General features: G+C 47.1%; 1 protein-coding gene and 1 long non-coding RNA gene across 4 annotated transcripts in view; one reads left to right on the top strand and one right to left on the bottom strand.

Annotated features, from left to right (window-relative positions):
* The window catches only part of pde1a (phosphodiesterase 1A, calmodulin-dependent), a 628,668-nt gene that overhangs the window by 402,617 nt on the left and 204,703 nt on the right, over positions 1 to 21,348 (bottom strand). The window lies entirely within an intron of this gene.
* On the top strand, positions 672 to 19,957 carry LOC144686273 (uncharacterized). Its single transcript, XR_013577886.1, has 3 exons — positions 672 to 857; positions 11,078 to 11,262; positions 19,705 to 19,957. It is a non-coding gene; the product is annotated as an uncharacterized LOC144686273 (long non-coding RNA).

Raw genomic sequence — 21,348 nt, 5'->3', positions numbered from 1 at the left:
GTTATTTTTATTTTTAAAATTTATTCCTGAAGTGCAGGGATCCCTGGCAAGACCAATATTTATTGTCCATCCCCAGTTACTCTTGAGAAGATGGTGATGAGCTGCTTTCTTGAACCACTGCAGTCTGTGTAGTGCAGGTAGCCCCGTTGCTGTGAGGTAGGGAGTTCTAGAATTTTACCCAGCGATGATGAAGGAGTGGCGATCACTTCCAAGTCAGGCTGGTGAGTGACTTGGAGAGGAACTGGCAGGTGGTGATGTTCCCATTTGCTTGCTGTTCTTGTCTTTCTAAGTGGTGGAGATTGCTGGTTTGAGAATGCTGTCAAAGAAGGTCTTGGCAAGTTGTAAAGAAAGGGTTAACAGACTGGCTTCAAGTTCAGAGCAGTATTTGTTATGCGGAAACTAGATAGGTACGATACTTGCTAATTACATTGATACTTGTTAATTGCAGTGATACTGCTGAACTGAGTAGAACAATTTGACTTGAATAGAATGTTAATCACAACAAACTGGTTGAAGCCAGTGGAGGGTAATTAAAACTGGACAGGGAATCACAGCGGAACAGGAAGAAGTCCTTATATGGCTAGGCCAATGGATGTCAACTTGGGAATACGTTAACCATCCAACAGCCGATCATGCATCCAGCTAACCAATCTGCATTCAGAAGAGTATTGTGCATGAGCTCTTTCACAAACTGAATTCTGTATATAAACTCTGGAAAAGTCCCACACAGGGGCACTCAAGAAGGAAGATAAATGATATCTATCAAAGGGAAGAGTCCCGGTGAACCAAGCAGGAAGATCTCAGTCAATGATCGCTCCTAAGCAACGTATAGTCATCTTAGATCAAGCACCTGAGAGGTAAATGTGTGAATTAATTGAAATTGTTTTGCTTGAAATTCTCAATAAAAGTGATAGATTTAATGTGAGATTGTGTCAATTGCAATTCTCAGTCTGTGAACTTAAGAAAGAGGTAAAATCACCTACAAATTGTGGGCTGCTTTGTTGTGGATGGTACTGATTTTCATCAGCAATTGCAGCTCCAAACGCAGACTGGGTGACCGCTTTGCAGAACACCTTCGGTCTGTCCACAAGCATTACCCAGACCTCCCTGTCGCTTGCCATTTTAACACTCCACCCTGCTCTATGCCCACATGTCCATCCTTGGCTTGCTGCATTGTTCCAGTGAAGCTCAATGCAAACTGGAGGAACAGCACCTCATCTTCTGACTAGGCACTTTACAGCCTTCTGGACTGAATATTGAGTTCAACAATTTTAGATCATGAACTCTCTCCTCCATCCCCACCCCCTTTCCAATTTCCCCCCCCTTTTTTTCCAATAATTTATATAGATTTTTCTTTTCCCACCTACTTCCATTATTTTTAAATGTATTTCCATCCATTGTTTTATCTCTACCTTTTAGCTTTTATTGATTCCTTCACCCCACCCCACCCCCACTAGGGCTATCTGTACCTTGCTTGTCCTGCTTTCTACCCTTAATTAGCACATTCCTCAGATAATATCACCACCTTCAACACCTCTTTGTCCTTTTGTCTGTGACATCTTTTGGTTATCTCCACCTACCACTGGCCCTCTATCCAGCTCTACCTGTCCCACCCTCTCCCCTTAAACTAGCTTATATTTCACCTCTCTTCTATTTTTACTTAGTTCTGTTGAAGGGTCATTCGGACTCGAAACATTAACTGTGCTCCTCTCCGTAGATGCTGCCAGACCTGCTGAGTTTTTCCAGGTATTTTTGTTTTTGTTTTGGATTTCCAGCATCCGCAGTTCTTTTGCTTTTATCTTAGTGTTTAATTGACTGCCACTTCTCTTCAAGGAATGCCTACCTTGAAGAAGTATTGCTCTACTCCCCGTAATGATTTTCGTATCTCTCTTTTGCCATGTTCACCTTCATTGCTTTCCATTTCTCTCCTGGTGTTTGACCAGGTGTTTACTAAAACCCGCTTTCACAGCCATATTTCCTTCCTCAGTGACTGTCTCTGTCTCCGTCTCCGACTTCCTGCACGTGGATTTCAACTGCAGTTCCATCCCTCATGTTTCGAACCCACCCAGGATTACAGGTATCTCTGGGACATACAACGCTCTTCGGACTGCTGTTCTCATCGCATTCTGAGATCCACACTCAGTGCCATGCGCCGCCATATGAACACACTCGACCTCTCCCTCCAGCAACACCGCCGCACCCTTTTTCAAAGCGGCGCGTGCCCCGAGTTTCATTTTATTCTTCGTCTCATCCGACACTTCAACAAGAAACTTTTTCTCTTTCTTTTAGGTACAAAGGAACGCAAGCTCCAACAACTCATTGACACCAACACCCATCCAGGACCCTCCACCCCTGCCTGTCCCTCTGTCCTCATTCCATCTTCCAATCCCAGCCCCGGCTGTGTATTCACCATACCCCTGACTTTCCCCTCTCCGACGCTGAACTTTCAGTGCTCAGCAAAGGAATTAGTTTGATACCCTAACGGCCTCATCTCAATGAATTTCGGGCTCGGCACGATGCTGAACTCTTCTTCCGCTGCCTTCGTCTCCATGCTCACTTCTTTGGGCAGGAGTCCTCGCCCCGTTCAATGGATCCTTTTACCCACCTCCAATATTCTCCCTCCACCTGGACCCCTCCCTCTGGATTCTTACCTTCTCTTGATCTTTTCATTGAGAACTGTCGGCGTGACATTAGTCGTCTCAATTTCTCTGCTCATCTCACCCACTCTAACCTGTCTCTCTCTGAACTTGCTGCACTCCGTTCTCTCAGGTCCAACCCTGGCATTGTCATCAAACCCGCTGACAAGGGTGGTGCTGTTGTTGTCTGGCGCACTGGCTCTACCTCGCAGAGGCTGAGCGTCAACTCGCAGACACTTCCTCCTACCTCCCCCTGGACCATGACCCCACCACTGAACATCAAGCCATTGTTTCCAGGACTGTTACTGACCTCAGCTCCTCTGGAGATCTTCCTTCCACAGTCTCCCAACCTCGGACGGCTTCTACCTCCTACCCAAAATCCACAAACAGGACTGTCCCGGCAGACCGATCGTGTCAGCCTGTTCCTGCCCACACAGAACTCATTTCTTGCTATCTTGACTCCATTCTCTCTCCCCTTGTCCAGTCCCTTCCCACCTACATCCGTGATTCCTCTGACACCCTACATCATATCAACAATTTCCAGTTCCCTGGCCCCAACCGCCTCCTCTTCACCATGGACATCCAATCCCTCTATACCTCCATCCACCACCGTGATGGTCTGATGGCTCTCCGCTTCTTCCTCGAACAGAGGCCCGAACAATCCCCATCCACCACTACTCTCCTCCGTTTGGGTGAACTTGTTCTCACACTGAACAATTTCTCCTTAAACTCCTCTCACTTCCTTCAAATAAAAGGTGTGGCTATGGGTACCCGCATGGGCCCCAGCTATGCCTGTCTCTTTATGGGGTATGTGGAACATTCCTTGTTCCAGTCCGACTCCGGCCCCCTCCCACAACACTTTCTCCGGTACATCGATGATTACTTCGGTGCTGCTTCATGCTCTCGTCTGGACCTGGAAAAATTTATTAATTTTGCTTCCAATTTCCACCCCTTCATCATTTTCAAATGGTCCTTCCTTGACCTCTCTGTCTCAATTTCTGGTGATAGACTGTCCACCAATATCCATTACAAGCCTACCGACTCCAACAGCTACCTCGACTACAGCTCCTCACACCCCGCTTCCTGTAAGGACTCCATCCCATTCTCTCAGTTCCTTCGCCTCTGTGGCATCTGTTCTGATGATGCTACCTTCAAAAACAGTTCCTCTGACATGTCCTCCTTCTTCCTTAACCGAGGTTTTCCACCCACGGTGGTTGACAGGGCCCTTAACCGTGTCCGGCCCATCTCCCGCGCATCTGCCCTCACACCTTCTTCTCCCTCCAAGAAACATGATAGGGTCCCCCTTGTCCTCACTTATCACTCCACCAGCCTCATCATTCAAAGGATCATCCTCCGCCATTTCCGCCTACTCCAGCATGATGCCACCACCAAACACATCTTCCCTTCACCCCCCTGGCAGCATTCCGCAGGGAACATTCCCTCCAGGACACCCTGGTCCACTTCTCCATCACTCCCTACACCTCAACCCCTTCCCATGGCACCTTCCCATGCAACCGCAGAAGGTGCAACACCTGCCCCTTTACTTCCCCTCTCCTCACCATCCAAGGGCCCAAACTTCCTTTCAAGTGAAGCAGCATTTCATTTGCACTTCCCTCAATTTAGTCTACTGCATTCGTTGCTCCCAATGCAGTTTCCTCTACATTGGAGAGACCAAACGCAGACTGGGTCACCGCTTTGCAGTACACCTTCAGTCTGTCTGCAAGCATTACCCAGACCTCCCTGTCGCTTGCCATTTCAACACTCCACCCTGCTCTCATGCCCACATGTCCGTCCTTGGCTTCCTGCATTGTTCCAGTGAAGCTCAACGCAAACTGGAGGAACAGCACCTCATCTTCCGACTAGGCACTTTACAGCCTTCTGGACAGAATATTGAGTTCAACCATTTTAGATCATGAACTCTCTCCTCCATCCCCTTTCCGATTTCCCCCCTTTTTTTCCCAATAATTTATATAGATTTTTCTTTTCCCACCTACTTCCATTATTTTTAAATGTATTTCCATCCATTGTTTTATCTCTACCTTTTAGCCTTTATTGATTCCTTCACCCCACCCCACCCCCCACTAGGGCTATCTGTACCTTGCCCGTCCTGCTTTTTACCCTTAATGTCACCTATTAGCACATTCCTTAGATAATATCACCACCTTCAACACTTCTTTGTCCTTTTGTCTATGACATCTTTTGGTTATCTCCACCTATCACTGGCCCTCTATCCAGCTCTACTTGTCCCAACCCCGCCACACCCCCCACCCCCACCCCCACCACCCACCCCCCCTAAACTAGCTTATATTTCACCACTCTTCTATTTTTCCTTAGTTCTGTTGAAGGGTCTTTCGGACTCTCCTCTCCTTAGATGCTGCCAGACCTGCTGAGTTTTTCCAGGTATTTTTGTTTTTGTTTGCTCCACACATCCAGGCTAGTGAAGATATTTCATCACACTCCCGACTTGAGTCTAATTGGTTAGAAAGAGGTTTGAGGGAGTCAGGAAATTGACACTGGCATCTTATTAAAGTGATATTAATTTATTTATTTTGATTGATAATTGTTTAGAGTTAGCGCTTTAACTTCTTGGTCTATTGTTCCTTCCCCTATTTTCCTGTTCTGTAGGAACAGGATATTTTATTCTCTTTTTAACTTTGGCTTTTCTTTCCAACATATATTGTTTGAACCTAAAATTTTTATTCACCTTCTCTGTTTACTCAGTGCTCACCATCCATATTCAAAGTGGCAACAACTTCAAAATATAGGGTGGAATCTTCCATTCTGGAGATTAAGTCCAGTGGTGGGCGGGAAAGTTGGAGTGATTCCCCATTGGGCTGTAGAACGGCTGAACACGCACAATATTCCGCTGTTCAGCTCAATATTTATGCATCTGTGAGGAGCTCAGCAAATCTTGTGGCGGGGTGGGCAGGAAATTGCCCACCCTGCCATTACCTCATGGGATCGAAGGTTCTGGTGTCATATTTAAACCGCAGCCACACAGACATTTGCTCACTGCAGGCCAGGAACCCCAGACAAAAATGTCTAAGAAAGCAACCTCCAGCCCCACAGTTCAGCGAAAAGTCCCTGGAGACTCTCCTCCAGGCCATCCAGGAAAGGCGGGAGGTGCTGTTTCCTTGGAATGGGAGCAGGAGGCCCTCCCACCTGACCACGGCAGCCTGGAAGGAGATCGGCGGGATGGTTAGTGCCTGTAAAACCCAAAACAGGACTGGCCTGCAGTGCAGGAAGAGAATGGATGATCTGCTGTGCTCTGCCAGGATAAGTGAAACATCTACTCACTGCAAACTCACACCCTAATGAGGACATCAGGCAGTCGAAGGGTTAAAATCCACTAGGATGTCATACATGACCAGCAAATGGGACATCAGTGTCCAGTGAGTGCCAGCCACTTTAAGCTCCCAATCTCATATTAGTTCAAGGACAAACGGATTCTTAATCGCTTACTGGGGAGGGATCAGCAGTGACAATAGGCATGCATACTTCTGAACTGCTCATTGGCCCAATGGCCTCACAATCAATCCTTCTGTCTTTCTTCAGGCCACGATATCAGGTAGCAAAAGGTAGCTTGGAAAGACGGGAGGTGACACTCCAGAAATTCATCCCCTTAGTAGCTTCGAGGTACAGGCCAGTGAGCTGGCAGTAAAGGAGGAAGTCAATGCCTGTGTGGAAGGGTGAGATCAACTGCCCCCAACAATCTAGTGAGGATACATCCAGCCCCCACCTGCAAATGCAAGCAATGACTGTGCGAGATTTTTAACGTATCACCCTGCTTAGTCAATCACTAATTCTCTGCTATTCCAGGTACAAGCAAGGAAAGGGGAGGGTATCATCCTCCAGACACGACAGCTGAGAGCCTCAGACTACATTTGCGGAGGAAGCCTTAGTATCCTTAGAGGAAGCACCATCACTGAGTTCACCTGCACCATCCACCAGCACAGATACATGCAGCTCAGTGGGTCTTCATTCTAGAGCGGGCTCGGGTTCACCTCACAGACACCGGTCCACAGCTGCTGGAAATGCTGACAGCCGAGACTCTGACATTCGGAGGACTGCTGGAGACCAGGCCCCTGCTGAGTCCAAGTCAGATGACGAGCCTCTGGACTTAGCCCAAAGAGACCTCTTGGCGATGCAGAGACAGGCAGGGGAACGTCAGGCAGAGTTGTCAGAGGCCATTCGCAGACTAGACCGGAGGCTGGAGGAGTCCATCTTCATTTTGTCTGCAGTTGTGACTCCGGCATGAGAGCACATCAAAGTCTTCATGGGAAGAGTGGCAGCCACCATGGGGACCCAGGCCCAGCAGTTTCTGCCAGATTTGAGCTCAGACTTGCACTCCATCGCTGTAGCCATGGGTGTGTTTCAGCAGCGGCTAGGCAAGAGGGGAATGGGGCACTTTGACTTCCCTCCAGGTGCCCTGTCGCCTCAAGGAACCATGGAGGAGCCATCGGGCACTCACAGAAAGGAAGAGCACCAGCCAGGCACCACAGGTGCATCCACTCATAACACTCCAAGGGTGCCCTGCTGCTCTGCATACCCTCTGCCAGTGACACATCAACTGCAGCAGATCAGGCCGAGGTGGAGACGCTTAGCAGGCAAGGCCCTCATGGCCTCAGGCCACAGAGGACGACTGCCAAAGTTATCTCGGTCAACAGGGCCTAGCAGTCAGCAGGCTGCCTCCATCTCAGCTGCAGATGTTGGGGCTGCATCTAGAAGGTCTGCTTTGGACTTTCCCCTTTTCCACTCTCCTGGATTTTTTGGGATTTTTCTTTAGCTTGGGACAGGCTATCTGTCCCTCTTGCTCCAGTCTCTCTCTGGCAGCTACTTTCAACCAATGTTAACTTGGAGCTGGCTACCTGCACCTTCTGGGTGGCTTCTGTTGGCAGCTGAACTCCAACAGCTTCCAAAACAAACTGCAGACTTTCTTCTTCTGCCTGTGTCTGTGAGAGGGACTTGCTTCTCTGGACCCCTGTTGCTAGGCAACAGCGCTGTTTTTCTACTCTTGTGTTTGTTTAACTTCTTAAGTCGTAAACTCTTATTAGAAATGCCAGCACCTTTTAAAGTGGAACTAAAACTCAATTTGATGTTTCTTAACACACAGATACAGAAATACAAATCAAACTTAAACTTTAAAGCTAAAACTCATTCCTAACACCTACAAATACCAATTTAACCTACTTAAACGACCTCTATTTCCTAACAGTTGTTTGTAGATGGCACGAGTAGTCGTGGTGACTTAAGCAGATTCGTCTGTGTTGTTTGAATGATTTTTCAGGTGTGAGAATTTGTTTTTTGGCACTTTAATGATCGAAACCCATAGGTTTCCCATGCTTGTCTGGAGGAAGATGTAGTGGCCGTGTTGAATGCTGAACATCCTTCCTTAGTGATTTGTCATTCTCTATGAGCATGACGCTGAACTAGGCAAGTAAGGATACAATGGGCACCTTAGCCTTGACTGAAAGAGGGGTTAGAGTGTAGGATTTAAGAGATATGTGTTCATCTTGATGAAGCTATTTCCTGAGCTCAAATGATTTTCATTTGGAGCTGCACGCCTGCTTAACTAGGGCGTCAGTAGTCCTTGCGGAAAGACATAGCACTCTACTAGAATAGGAAATCATTTCATGACAGGGATCTCAGTGACTTAGGACAGAGAGACAGGAATGGCCTTGTCTGCTGTACCATCTCGAGGACTGTGATATTCTCAACGTGATGCAAAGCCAACTCTCTAAGGCCTCTGCAGGGTCCATGCAGGAAACAATGTTACCTTGGCCAATGTGTCCAAAATGAATGCTCAAGGCATTGCCCTAATGCAAAGATCATCTGGGACAGGGACTTTTCATGCTTCTGATGATTGCAGGGTTCCGAGTGATTGGACCTCAGCAAATGATAGTCCTGGTGAGGCACTCCCAGTGAAGGCAATGCAAATAATCCTCGAAACCTAACTGGATGACGAAGGTGTTAATGCTTATTGTCTTATGAAGTCTGAATGGTGATTAGCTGGCTTTAGCAAGACGATGCCCCATCAATCCGCATTGAGGAGAGCTGGCAATGGGACATATGGTGCTCTCACGGTGCTGCTCCATGTTGAGCCAGACATCTGGTTATGCTTGAAAGAGTAATATGTGTGGTCGGTCCCCATTATTGAGCAGGTACCAGGGTGACATGAGTGCATCCCTGGGTAATTTGGAGTTCCAGCTGTTTATAAGCTGCAAATCATACTGACTTGGTGAGTGCATGGGTGAAAGTACTATTCTATGTAAAGTTACCTAAGGCTCTGGGAGAAGGGAGTGCTGTTCAAGTCCTACAGCGGCCATATGTCACCAACGCTACTCATTTAACTGTGGTTTAAAGCCTTCCAAGGATGAAACCAACATCAGAGCAGACAGATATTTTCCCAATCTTTAAGAAAGCATAGAACTTGTGAGAAAAATTCTCTCTGACACAAAAGGTGCTGTAAAGGTGAGAGAAACAAACAATTGTGAGAATGTACCTGCATTTTACTCCTCCTGGAGTCTTGTAGCTATCAAATTGTCACCGGCACGTCTGCCGTGTCGTACCCGTGCAATGGCCTCTTCATGTGCCTCGCCCACCTCCTGGCCCTTGTCAGATCCATCCCCTTCAATGTCCTCCTTGTCAGAGGAAAGTTCTCGCTCCTTCATGTCTCCCTCAAGTAAGCCATCCCCGCTTTGCAGTGCAAGATTGTACAGGGCACAGCAGACAACAATGATCCTGGACATTCTCTGTGGCGAGTATTGGAGAGCCCCACCTAAGCAGCCCAAACATCTTCAGGAGGCCTTTCATCTGCTCTAATAAAGGACCTGGTGGCGGAATGTGCAGCATTGTATTTCTCTTCAGCAGCATTATGTGGACGGCGAACGGGCGTCATGAGCCATACCTTCTGTGGTATCCCTTAACCTGAGGAGCCAACCCTGTAAGTGCCAAGATCCCTCAAATATCTGTGGCACCTGCGAGCTGGTCAAGATGTAAGAGTCTGTCAGAGCTCCCTGGGTACCTAGCACAAATATGCAGGATTTGCCTTCTGTAATCACAAATTAACTGGATGTTCAGAGAATGAAATCCTTTTCAATTGATGAATCTCACAGGGAGCTCTCAAGGACACATGTTTGTAGTCGATGGTGCCCTACACTTATGGGAAACCGGATATCACTGGGAATCCCACAGCCCTGGCAGCCTGACTTTTGGCATCCATGTGAAACTGGGCATACTGGTGAGCTCTAGTGAAAAGGGCATCTGTCATCTCCCTCATTCATTTGTGTGCCACCAATTGGGAGATGTCACAAAGGTTCCCAGTGAAGTCCTGGAACGGGCCACTGGCAAAAAAAGTTCAATGCGGCAGTTACATTCAAAGCTACCGGTATGGGATGCCCTCCAAGTCCTCGCAGCATCAGTTCTTCACGGAGGAGGTGGCAAAAATGAGCTACCACATTCCTGGACAATCGAAGGCGCCTACGACATTGCCTTTCACTCATTTCCATATATGAGCAGCGTCTTCGATATACCTGTGGTCGGATCACTGGTCTGCATTGCATTTGCCCCTCTTTGGGAGCATCTTGGACTTCTTGGGGCCTCGCTCATGCCACTGCACATTCTGGACCTGTGCCAATCGGTGACGGGCCTTTCTTCTCCTCATCCACATTGAAGTAATAACCAAGGCAGGGCTGCCTGTGGCCTGCGCTCTACACACCTCTTTATAGCTGTCAATGAATAGATTTGAGAAATTATTTAAGCTTTCTCTTGCCTGGTTTCCATGTTTTTCAAGCCTGCTACCACACTTTGTGCAATTCTGGGACAGTTCTGCCCACAGACTCAGATTTTGTGGTAGTAAAGATGGTGAAAACGTCACTGCTCAGCATTATTATTCCTCTGAAACTAATAGCAATTTCTGAGGTCTGCACATCTGCACATGTGCAGTTGTAATTAAAAGTAAGAAATTGCTGTCAGTCATTCTGTACTACTCCATGGGGAGCGCTTTTAAAGACCCCTGTCTACAATTAATTATAAATCGCACAACTGATGTGAATGTACCCTCTTGCACTATTCATCTAATTGTAAAAATTCTTGAAAACATTACACCTTGTTGAATGTGATTAATGGAATGCAAAGTTCACAATTAGTGCTGAAAGACCTCTTTGACCCTGAAAAGCTATTTTTCTTTGTTCTGTGGAATATCAAATTTCTCCATTACCATCGAAGTTCTACATTTTTATTTATTTAAAATTAAAATATGATATTTCAGCTTCTACCTTAATCCTATAAGAATGGCCCCATCATTTATTTTTCTCCCCGTAAAATGATATTAAAACATGAATGATAATCAGGTCATTTTACATTCTGGTTTGCTGTTTGCAATTGGCTGCTTATCCTGCGTGATGACATCACTGTTGCTGAATGCCTTGATTTGACACCAGATTCAAACTAAAATTGCGAAAGGGGAAATCAATGTCACAGAGATTGCTAGATCTTTGTGATCAGCTTTCTTCAAGGTCAGTGGCAAATACCATCGCTTCACCGCTGGCTGCAAAATCCAAGCCATTGTTCCCCACCTACTGAGAATGAAATGGTAAATTGGGCTCTACAGGAGAATCCTGTGGAGGTCAGTTAATGTTGGATTAACTTGCTGCGTCATTTCCAAAGGAATTTCCACAGGTGTTCTTCCAAACTCCTGTCTTATTTTGGTGGTGATTCAGCAGAAACCCTAGAAAAGTGCATAAGCAGCTATTTCTTCTGGCTGTGTTATGACTGGAGAGCAGGGGAAGCCTTGGTGGAAACTTACCCCTCTGTGTTTAATTTTAATTTAGTGGCTGTTCTTTTAAATTTAGCAACACTTCATAAGCACTTTAAAAAATACAGACAGTCACTCTGATTCCTGCACCAAGCCTGCTCTGATGACAGGAGTTACGTTTTGCCATTTACAGAATGGAAAGAGGAATAGTTCACATTTAAACAGCATTGTGCAATTAGTTCAATTTATAATAGAGTGACAGTTCCTTATTTAAAATGGCGTGTCATGCAAGTGCAGGCATGTCGATATTACAATTTAAAAAATAATTATTCCTTTTGAACCTCTGATGAACTCTAAAATGGCTGCTGAGGGATCACCTGACTTTTGCAACTTCAGCAGTCCAGCAAGCTTTCTGGAAAGTTCCAACTTGGATTATAGTGAGCAGGGGTCTCCCTTGAATGGCCCTGCCCAAACAGCACTCTTGTGTGGAATTTTAAACCTGCCATTGTCAAACTTTACTCCAAAACACAGGGATAATAAACTCCCCACCTCTCTGACTCTGGGATTGCTTTATAAAAAAGGAGGGCTATCAAGGCTGAAAATATCTGCAATGAAGTGCTTCAGACCACTGTCTCCCTCCTATTGTATAACAATGGCTTTTGACCATTCTTCACTATGAAAAACCATCATTTACCTTCCAGAGAGCAGCCTACATCATGTCTCCAGACCAGGACTGCTCCAGGTGACAGGTGGCCCCGAAAGCAAAGAAGATGGCAGCCCCCCGGGCACCAGAAGGGAGGAGAGCAGCAGCTGGGTACTCCTAGGTCATCCACTCAGGAATCTCAGAGGCTATCCGCTCCCTCAGACTCCCCTTTGCCTGTGATCCCCTCAAGCTTGTCCTCTGTCACCGTAGAAGGAACACCCAGGCCCACAGGAGGACAGCCAAAGCAAGCCAGGGCCTTCAAGGCCTCGGCTTTCCAGAGGACGCATGCCGAAGCAATCAGAGGCAATAGGGCCGACCATTGCACAGGCTGTCTCCACCTCCTGTGGATGTCAGGGCAGCACCTAGAAGAAGTGGTAGGCCTAGAAAAGTTAAGAATTTCTGATCATAAGTGGTCCCAGGGGTGAACATATTTTGTCACTTTATAATCTGAAAATATATTCACTTTCACTGAATAATGTGTAATGTTTTAGCTTCATTGACAGGCTTCGCGAGACCTCCCACTGCATCCCCCCAGCTAACAGTTCAGCTGCATGTCGGGGGACCACAAGTAATTCTGGAGGAAGAAGTGTCTGTGGCAGGGCCTTTTGGAGCCTCGTGCAAGCATTCTTCTATGCACACGGAGCTTTCATCCATCACACTCACCTCACTGTCCTGAGCATTTTCAATGCTACCTGCTGGGGTTCGCTTTCAGTTGTCCATCTGAGCTGACCTGCATCCCCGCCCACCCACTGATCACACTCCCATGCAGCACCTGTGCCCATCCAACACGAGGCTCCACTCACTTTCGATGGTCGTGGTCAAGTATATCATCAGCTCCCTCATCCTTTACCCTCCCCCTGTCACCCATGTCCTTTCCCTCATCACTGTCGACCCCCCTGACATCACCTTCCACCTCCCCACCATCACCTACTGACCTGCACCTTTGTCTTTCCAGGATGTCCAGGTGAACATGCACATTCCCTAATTTTGTGATAATCCCATCCCAATCCATAATGACCTCTCTGACCTCCTCCTTCCCACCCCCAAGGTCTCTGCCCCCAAGTCCCCATCAACCACCCTTCCTGTTCCTTCTACTGTTACCGATGCACCCTCACCCTCCCACCCTACCAGCTCTGTCTGTCCCCTCTCGCACTCACCATTCCCTCCTACCACGCCCATCTTCAGTTTGCTAACCAGGAGGCAGTCATTGACTCCACAGATCTCTCCCTTGCACATTCACCTGGACATAAACCCCTCCTCCACCCTTACTCCATCCTCCCCCCAAAATCCTTCCCCTCTCTGCACTCCCTCCTCCCTGAACACCTTCCCCTCTCCGCATTCCCTCCTCCCCCCGAACACCTTACCCTCTCCACACTGCCTCCTCCCTTGAACACCTTCCCCTCTCCGCACTCCCTCCTCCCCCCGAACACCTTACCCTCTCCACACTGCCTCCTACCCCGAACACCTTCCCCTCTCCGCACTCCCTCCTCCCCCCGAACACCTTACCCTCTCCACACTGCCTCCTACCCCGAACACCTTCCCCTCTCCGCACTTCCTCCTCCACCTGAACACCTTCCGCTCTCCACACTCACTCCTCCCCTGGACACCTTCCCCTGTCTGCACTCCCTCCACCCTGCAAACACCTTCCCCTCTTAGCACTCCCCCCACAAAAACCTTCCCCTCTCTGCACTACCCCCCCAACACTTTCCCTCTCCACACTCCATCTCTCATACTTCTCCCGCCTTACATCTACCTCCCCAGTTGCAGCATTCTCCCCTGTACACCCTCCTCTCCCTGTACTCACTCCTCCCCCTCCCAACCTCACCCGCCCTGACACCTTCACCAGCCCCCCAATCTCACCCCCGCCCCGCTACACCTTCCTCTTCCACTCACAGCTAGACATTCCTCTCCCCCCAACCGCCCCCCAATCCCCAGAACACCTTCCCCTTCCACTCACAGCTAGCCTTTCCTCACCCCCCCATTTTGCCGATCATCCATAGCAGCCCATGGCCAAGACCGTGATGTTCCGAAGCAGACCCGAAGCATCAATGGAGACCTCCCACCTTCTGGGAGCTACTTCACGGAAGAGCCATGTGCATGAGGATCCACCTGGTATGCAACGCCTGTGTTCCTCCCAGGGTCCAGTAGTTTTAGGGCTCCAGCATCTTCCGCTCCTCATTTTCCATGATCTGAGCAAGGCCTAAACGTGAGTGCCGACTTCTGCAGGTCTTGCTTGTCCAGGCGTGTTCGGGCCGGCATAACGGTAAATCGGGCATGAAGGGACAATTCCGGTCGGGCCCTACTTCACATCCCATTTGCGGGTTGCAAATTGGGTTCACGCCGGTCTCCAGTGGGATTCATGTTTTGATCCTGCTGTGATTTCACACTGGTGCGAAACTGATTTCTGCCCCTCCTGCCGAATTGTCCTCCCCTCCCCCTGCCAATGGCGCCAGATGATTCCACCCTATATTTAAGCAGAGGGCCCCCTTGCTCAGCCGCTTGGCTGTCTGGCACGCACCATTCTATATATTGCAGCACTAATTAGGTACTGCAGCGATCTGAAGGAGAAATGCAGGGGATATATTTATTATAAGGGAGTGTCTCGGCCAAGTAAGTAAAATTAAAAACAAATCATTTTTAAAGACTCAGATTTTAAAGTATTTCTTGTTCAGTAAAATATTATTTCTCCCCATGGATATTCACAGTTTCAGACTGACTAGGGTGCTGCCTAACTGGGAACATTTAAGTGCCCTTTCAGCAAGTGGTTTTATATGCAATGTCACATATCCGCTCCTGTCCAAGAACTGGATAAGGTTTGGACAGAATATGACCTCTGTACTGACTTGGTTCATAGCACTCAGGACTTGGAAGAATGCACAACTGCCATGATTGCTATAGAGCTATTTGTGGTTGAGTCCTTTAGCTAAAGCATGATCTAATTTGCTGTGAAAATTTTCTGAGGGGATTTCTGCTGAAATTACAGCAAGAGATTGGAAGATATATTCCGTGAATTCCAGACACAGGATCTGTACATTTTGGGACCTCTGTCCCACATTTCTGGCAGCTAACAGGGAGAGTGCTCTGCGAGAAATATTTGGATCTAAGCTCCTTAACCTCAAGTATAATTCACTGGAGCTTTTATAATTAGGCTACATTTTGACAAGACTATACTGGTACACTGGGTTTTTCTTTCAGTATTTTGTGGTTGCTAATGATTATTTAGCATTATTCACAAAATTTAATATATATTTCTCACAAATAATATGTCACCATAATGACATTTCAAATCATGTATTGTTACAATTCGAACGCATTATTTAAAATAACACTGAATGGACCAAACTGTATTAACAGTTAAAACTGTCATGTTTGTTGACTCTGTGAATCTGGATTATTTCTGCACATCACAAATATGTAGGAGATTAGAATGTATTTCCCCAAATGCAGCTGAGTTTTCTCAGTGTGAATATTTATATTAGGATGAATTTGATTCCTTTAATTATTGTGAATGATTTTATAATGTTTTAAAGCACCCAACTTGAAAGCACTTTAGGAATAATCAGTAATGACATTTTGACTAGTTGGTTATTATTCACCAGCCTTGATAGTCTTCATGAATAGGTTCCAACAGAAACTTGCCCACCAATACTTGATTAATTTTGCATCACTGCTGGACACAGCTGCATTAAAACGGCAGCTCGGATGATATGGCTGCCTTTTTTCTTGCAGCTGCTCATGGTGATAAGAAAAGGCCAACAAATTGTTCCACATGGGATGTGGAGGCAAGAAAATATCTTTGTTGAAACACCTCCCACACTGAATGCAGTTTCAATATATGATTGAAATTCTGCCTCATTAAAGCAGGAATTGTTTGTAATGAAACAGCTGACACTACAGCAGGATCTAGATGACATCAGACATAACCTCCTGGCATTTGGCAGTTAACATTCTGCCATTTAAGTACCAAAAAATGGCCATCTCAAAGAAGAGAAACACAACCATCTTCCCTTCACTTTCAATGGCACCAGGATTGCCAAGTCCTGCACCATCAACATTTTGGAAGTCACCATTTACTCCACAATCAACTGAACTAAACATATTAACATTGCAGCTACAACAGCAGGGCAGAGGCTGGTTTTTTTTTTTAATTCATTCATGGGATGTGGGCTTCGCTGGCTAGACCAGCATTTATTGCCCATCCCTAATAGCCCTTGAGAAGGCGGTAGTGACCTGCCTTCTTGAACCACTGCAGTTCATGTGGTGTAGGTATACCCATAGTGCTGCTAGGGAGGGAGCACCAGAATTTTGACCCAGTAACAGTGAAGGAATGGCAATATATTTCCAAGTCAGGATGATGAGTGACTTGGAGGGGAACTTTCAGGTGGTGGTGTTCCCATCTATCTGCTGCCTTTGTCCTTCTACATGGTAGTAGTTGTGGGTTTGGAAGGTGCTGTCTAAGAAGCATTGGTGAGTTTTTGCAGTGCATCTTGTAGATGGTACACACTGCTGCTACTGTACGTCAGTGGTGGAGGGAGTGAATGTTCATGGATGGGGTGCCAATCAAGTGGGCTGCTATGTCCTGGACGATGTCAAGCCTCTTGAGTGTTGTTGGAGCTGCACTCATCCAGGCAAGTGGAGACTATTCCATCACACTCCTGATTTGTGCCTTGTAGATGGTGGACAGGCTTTGGGGAATCAGGAGGCGGGTTATTTGCCACAGGATTCCCAGCCTCTGACCTGCTCTTGCAGCCACAGTATTTATATGGCTAGTCCATTCAGTTTTTAGTCAATGGTAATCGCCAGTATGTTGATAGTGGGGGGTTCAGTGATGGTAATGCCATTGACCGTCAAGGGGCGATGGTTAGATTCTCTCTTGCTGGAGATGGTCATTGCCTGGCACTTGTGTGGTGCAAATGTTACTTGCCACTTGTCAGCCCAAGCCTGGATATTGTCCAGGTCTTATTGCATTTGGACATGGACTACTTCAGTATCTGAGGAGTCATGAATGGTGCTGAACATTGCGCAATCATCAGTGAACATCCCCACTTCTGCCCTTATGATGGAAGGAAGGTCATTGATGAAGCAGCTGAAGATGGCTGGTTCTAGGACATTAACCTGAGGAAATTCTGCAGTGAAGTCCTGGAACTGAGATTTTTTTAAATTAATTCACGGGATGTGGGCTTCGCTGACTGGGCCAGCCTTTATTGCCCATCCCTAATTGCCCTTGAGAAGATGGTGGTGAGCTGCCTTCTCGCACTGCTGCAGTGGTGTAGGTACGCACACAGTGCTTTTAGGAAGGGAGTTCCAGGAATTTCACCCAGCGACAGTGAAAGACAGTGATTTATTTCCAAGTCAGGATGGTGAGTGGCTTACAGGGTAACATCCAGGTGGTGGTGTTCCCATCTATCTGCTGCCCATGTCCTTCTAGATGGTAGTGGTCGTGTGTTTGGAAGGTGCTGTCTAAGGAGCCTTGGCGAATCCCTGCAGTGCATCTTGTAGATGGTACACGCTGCTGCTACTGCGCGTCAGTGGTGGATGTGTTGCCAATCAAGCGGGCAGCTTTGTCCTGGATGGTGTCAAGCTTCTTGGGTGTTGGTGGAGCTGCACTCATCTAGGCAAGTGGGGAATATTCCAACACACTCCTGACTTGTGCCTTGTAAATAGTGGACAGGCTTTGGGGAATCAGGAGGTGAGTTACGCGTCATAGGATTCCTAGCCTCTGACCTGCTCTTATAGCCACAGTATTTAGTTGGCTAGTCCACTTCAGTTTCTGGTCAATGGCAACCCCCAGGATGTTGATAGTGGGGGCTTCAGTGATGGTAATGCCATTGACTGTCAAGGGGCAATGGTTAGATTCTCTCTTATTGGATATGATCATTGCCTGGCACTTGTGTGGTGCAAATATTACTTGCCTCTTGTCAGCCCAAGCTTGGATATTGTCCAGGTCTTGCTGCATTTGGACATGGACTGCTTCAGTATCTGAGGAATTGCAAATGGTGCTGAACATTGTGCAATCATCAGCGAACATCCCCACTTCTGACCTTATTATGGAAATGAAGGTCATTGATGAAGCAGCTGATGATGGTTGGGCCCAGGACACTACCCTGAGGGACTCCTACAGTGATGTCCTGGAACCGAGATGACTGACCTCCAACAATCACAACGATCTTCCTTTGTGCTAGGGATGACTCCAACCAGCGGAGAGTTTCCCCCCAATTCCCACTGACTCCAGTTTTGCTAGGGCTTCTTGATGCCACACTTGGTCAAATGCGGCCTTGATGTCAAGGGTAGTTACTCTCACCTCACCTCGGGAATTCAGCTCTTTTGTCCATGTTGAACCAAGGCTATAATAAGGTCAGTAGTTCAGTGGCCCTGGCAAGACCCAAGCTGGGCGTCAGTGAGCACGTTATTGCTAAGCAAGTCCCGTTTTATAGCACTGTTGATGACACCTTTCATTACTCTACTGACAATCAAGAGTAGACTGATGGGACGGTAATTGGCCAGGTTGGATTCCTCCTGATTTTTGTGTGCAGGACATACTTGGGCAATTTTCCACATTGCCGGGTAGATGCCCATGTTGTTGCTGTACTGGAACAGCTTGGCTAGGGGCACGGCAAGTTCTGGAGCACAAGTCTTCAGTACTATTGCTGGAATATTGTCAGAGCCTGTAAAATTTGCAGTATCCAGTGCCTTCAGCCATTTCTTGATATCACGTGGAGTGAATTGAATTGGCTGATGACTGGCATCTGTGATGCTGGGGACCTCCGGAGGAGGCCAAGATGGATCATTCACTCATCTCTTCTGGCTGAAGATTGTAGCAAATGCTTCAGCCTTATCTTTTGCACTGATGTGCTGGGTTCCCCCACCATTGAGGAAGGGGATATTTGTGGCGCCTCCTCCAATGAGTTGTTTAATTGTCCACCACCATTCACGGCTGGATGTGGCAGGACTGCAGAGCTTAGATCTGATCCGTTGGTTATGGAATCGCTTAGCTCTGTCTATCACTTGCTACTTATGCTGTTTGACCTCCAACCACAACCATCTTCTTTTGCATTAGGTATGACTCCAATCTGTGGAGTGTTTTCCCCTGATTCCCTTTGACCCCATGTTTTGCTAGAGCTCTTTGATGCCACACTCGGTGAAATGCGATCTTGATGTCAAGGGCAGTCACTCTCACCTCACCTCTGGAGTTCAGCTCTTTTGTCCATGTTTGAACTAAGGCTGTAATGAGGTCAGGAGCTGAGTGGCCCTGACAGAACCCAAACTGAACATCAGTGAACAGGTTTTTGCTCAGCAAGTGCCACTTGATAGCACTGTTGATGACCCCTTCCTTCTGTGATGTGTGATGCCTCGCAGCTACCCCGCCATCTACAAGGCTCAAGTTGGCAGTGGTGATGGGATATGACCACCAATCTGGATGAGTACAACCGCAGCAAAACTTCAAGAAGTTCCAGGCCATCCAGGTTAGTGAGGTTCACTTGATCAGTGCACCATGGACTCAATAACCACCATATATATTAATGCATACTGTGGTGGCAGTATCTATGATCTGCAGAATGCACAGCAGCAACTCACTGAGATTATTTTGACAGCAACTACGTCCCTTGCAGTATCTACCACTGAGAAAGACAAGAACAACAATGCCATGGGAACATCATCAAGGCATACACCACCTTGGTTTGAACATACCTTGCTGTTTCTTCATCATTGCTGGATCAATATTCTGGAATTCCCTATCTCACAGCACCATTGGAGCACGATCATCACAGGAACTGCAGTGGTTGAAGGTGCGCTATGACATTCTCAGGATAACTGGAGATGGATAATAAATGTGACCTTGCCAGCATCACCCACATTTTGAAAATGAATGGAATAAATTAGTTATGATAGCAATCACTGCAATTTTATTGTCTATTATAATCTGTCACTTGAATGTAATATTTATGAAAGAAAGATGAAAAAAACCTAACCATTAAAAATACACAATCACTTTTGCACTCCAGCAAGGCTACCTTTTTCTGTCAAGGTCACAAAAGAGGGTGCAGCTAAGCATTCCTTCATCTGAGCCTTTACAATCATTTTAGTTACTGCTTAAAGCTTCTATTCTGTGACTTGTATTTTCAGTCACACAGCAGTTTTATATCAAAAATATACAAATAGGCATAAGACATGAACAGCTGAAGCATGTGGCGTTGCCAGAAGCTTCACAAAAGAAAGTAAGTTGACAGCATGTTATAGATGTTCCCATGTCCATAGATAAGACTTGTGAGTTAGAAATCTCTCATAGCCTTTTGAAGTAACTGTTGCAACTCATCAGTATCACATCTTGTTCCAAATCCATTCGATCCCATAGACTTAAAAGTCAGAAACACATGGGGCGGACTTTAAAATGCGAGGTGAGATAAACTTTTTCACACAGCAAGTAGTTAGGGTTTGGAATGCAATGCTTGGAACTGTGGTGGAGGCAGGTTCGGTTGAGGCATTCAAGAGGGCATTGGATGATTATTTAAATAGAAACAACGTGCAGGGTTACAGGGAATAGGCAGGAGATTGGCACTAAGTTAAAATGCTCAGTGAGCCAGTGCAGACACAATAGGCCAAATGGCCTCCTTCTGCACTGTAACAATTCTGTGATTCTGTAATCCAGGCGATTGCCTGGAGAGCTGGCAAGGACCTGGTACCACCTTTGGTGAAGGCTTACTATATTAAGTGGCCAGCAGTGGGCCTTCCTCTGGATCAAGGACCCCGAAGGCAGAAATCAGCCCCCCCAACCCACCGAGAGCTGCCAACCAATCAGAGGCCAGCAACTGTCCATTGCAGTCTGCATCAGTGAGAGCGATGACAGCTGTACGCAATGCATCCATCAAAGGTCCAGGATCAGCGAGGGACCAGGCCACAGGTGAGTGAAGGTGGGATGGGCTTCACTGTTTAGGGGTCACGGGAGAGGAGTGGTTAGCAGCAAAGGCATGGGGGTAGCATTCAGCGCTCCCCTCCCGCACACCCCCCCCACCGCACACCACCCCCCTCACTTCCTGATGCCATGTCCCTCAATCAGGCACTGAGTGCCTGACAACAAGGAACCTCCCCTGGGAACCCATAAGCAAACCCAAACTCCCTGCATTGGTGAATTTCCCACCAACCATTGGTTGAACACCAACAGCAGTGGGATGAAGCTCTTAAGTGGGCATTAAGGGCCTCATTTCATATTGGGATGGGAAGACTGTCCATGAGCCTTCCTGCCCTGGACTTAATCA

Source organism: Cetorhinus maximus, chromosome 11, assembly GCF_964194155.1.
Source record: "Cetorhinus maximus chromosome 11, sCetMax3.hap1.1, whole genome shotgun sequence".
Taxonomy (NCBI): domain Eukaryota; kingdom Metazoa; phylum Chordata; class Chondrichthyes; order Lamniformes; family Cetorhinidae; genus Cetorhinus; species Cetorhinus maximus.
The sequence above is the reverse complement of the archived record's forward strand: the minus strand, read 5'-3'. Positions and strand labels throughout refer to the sequence as shown.